Raw genomic sequence first — 2,779 nt, 5'->3', positions numbered from 1 at the left:
TGCGCACAACACTTAAAACTTCGGAGAAGGTGATGGCACCCCACTCCAGTACTCTTGCCTGGAAAATCCCATGGACGGAGGAGCCTGGTAGGCTGCAGTCCACGGGGTCGCGAAGAGTCGGAGATGACTGAGCAACTTCACTTTCACTTTTCACTTTCCTGCATTGGAGAAGGAAATGGCAACCCACTCTAGTGTTCTTGCCTGGAGAATTCCAGGGACGGGAGAGCCTGGTGGGCTGCCGTCTATGGGGTCACACAGAGTCGGACACGACTGAAGCGATTTAGCAGCAGCAACACTTAAAACTAGCTTGTTGCCACCATTCAATACAGATAATTTACCTATACACTTATCTGCTAACCAAATAAAATAGTATAATGAGAAAATTATACTTAAATACCTTTGGGAGGAAAAAAAAGAAACTTCTAGGTGGTAAGTATCGTAAATATGGTAATTCCAGGTGGTAATTTGAAAAGCCTTCTGAATTCTGATGCCAAATAACTTTAACAGTTAAAACAATTGCATTCTAAGCTATTTTTAGTTTATAATCTTCTAAAATGTTTATCCCTCGAAAGTTGGTTACTCTGTGCTATAGAGAAAAGTAAAAATAGCCTGTAAGTTCCACTTACTGGATTTTAAGTTAAGATTCTTACCTACAAAACTATATTTTCATTAATTAAATTTTAATATAATCTCTCTTTTCAAAGACAGTATTAAAAGCTTTAGTAGGCCTGTTTAAAAACCAGTTTCAGAATTATTCATTAGGTTCATTTGGGGTGGAGTCTTCAAGATTCCAGATCCAGGATGCTCTTGTGGCTTTGGCCAGATGAAGTCCTGGTACCTACCGGGACTTGATTTCTTTTTTATAGTTTTTAATGGAATGTGATAAGTAGTAATTGCTGTGTCACGTGTGGATGGTCTCAGCTGTTGCCATGCGCTGTCATCCCCTTCATTCTGCCTAATATAAACTTCTCCATATGTTGTCCAAGGATAAGATGTATTTGAATTCAATGCCAGTCAATTTCAGGTGCCAGAGGTCAAAGGTACTCAAGTTCATCTACTGTGTGAAAATGTGGCCTTTTTCCTTATTAACATATCTTACTGTAATACATTGATAGGAGAGTTGAAATATAAAGTGCTTGCTTTCTTTCAATATTCCTACTGACATTTTAAAGTTAGTCCCCCAAAAGTGATATAATAAGGAAACTATGGGAATAAAGACAGCAGGAAGTATTTGTATTTTCATTTTCATCAGTAGGATTGGAAAAAAGTTCAACTTAAGGCGGGGGTGGGAGTTTTGTTTTATATTTCATCAAACCAAGCTAAAAAAAGAATACATTTAAAATATTAGCTTTGAAGATATACTATTTCAAAAATATTCAAGTTTCTCACTAATACTGCAACTTTATCCTTGAGCAACTATCAATAGTCAAATATGATATGGTTTCCTTTTAAGGAGCTTTTTAGTATTACCTTTAGAAAGTCTATTATAGCTTATATTTGAGCTATTATGCATATTCTTACCAAGAAGATGTATTCTATGACTCCAGTGCATTACACAGAAGGTCCCTTTTAAAATTATTTTGACATTTGTTAGTTATACTAGAGAAAACTATTTTAAAATCCTAAAATGGACTGGTACAACACTTTGTACTTTAACTATGGACATAATGTGACTTTTAATTTTGATTCTGATTGTTTTGTTCTTGCTGTTTGCTCCCTACATCTGTAATTGTATAACTGGATTTGTTTCTAGCTGCATGAAAGCTTTTAAGTTACAAATGGTTGCTCAAACTCCTGCTACTGCTGTAGCTTCCTCCAGCTACTATTTGGGGCCCCTGGATCAGATATCCTCAATATGGGGATTAGGAGAATATGTTGCCTCACCAATTTAGGGACAACGCCCCTTGTCAGCTTGGAAGCAGTTATGGAACGAGAACGACGCCCCTTTTCCCTAGGCAACATAATTCTCCTAAGAGAAAAGGGGGGAATGAGAGAGTCAGTTCCTAGGCAGGTTGATAGGAAGTCTAGGGGTCCCCAAAGAGAGAGGGGTCTGGAATTCTCAAGGAGGAAGAAAGGACAAACTTTTTTTCTTTCTCCACATTCCTTAGGATTATATAACAATAATGTATCCTGCCTGAGGACAGTCTCTGGATTAAGGACAGTCTTTGGATTAAACCTTCTGGCTAATTCTGTTATCTTAAAATGTAAATTATGGGAGTAGGTCTGATGAGGCCTTTACAACCTCCAGACATTCTTTGGATTCACTGGAGAGTATATAACTTCATTGTTAACACTAGCAAGCGGGTACTCTATCTGCCCCCTTCTGATGCCTATGTCAGAAGCTTTCTCTATCTCCTTTATACTTTAATAAAACTTTACTACACAAAAAAAATAAAAAAAATAAATAAAAAAAAAAACATCTATTTGTAAATTATCACCATAAACTAAGCATTCTGATGTTTGAATAAAATTACTACTCTGCAGAAATTAACACTTAGTGATTTTTATGAGGGTGGGGGAGCCTACAGTTTTTATGCCATTGTATTGATGCCTAGATTTTTCTTAAAATGCTTTTGTTCATGATATTTTACTTGCTATTTTACCAAAATGCTACTAATACCTGCTACTGCTAAGTCACTTCAGTCGTGTCCAACTCTGTGCGACCCCATAGATGGCAGCCCACCAGGCTCCCCCGTCCCTGGGATTCTCCAGGCAAGAACACTGGAGTGGGTTGCCATTTCCTTCTCCAATGCATGAAAGTGAAAAGTGAAAGTGAAGT

The sequence above is a fragment of the Bison bison genome, unplaced genomic scaffold (assembly GCF_000754665.1).
Source record: "Bison bison bison isolate TAMUID 2011002044 unplaced genomic scaffold, Bison_UMD1.0 scf7180017864270, whole genome shotgun sequence".
NCBI classification, from domain to species: Eukaryota; Metazoa; Chordata; class Mammalia; order Artiodactyla; family Bovidae; genus Bison; species Bison bison.
Note: the sequence above shows the minus strand (reverse complement) of the source record.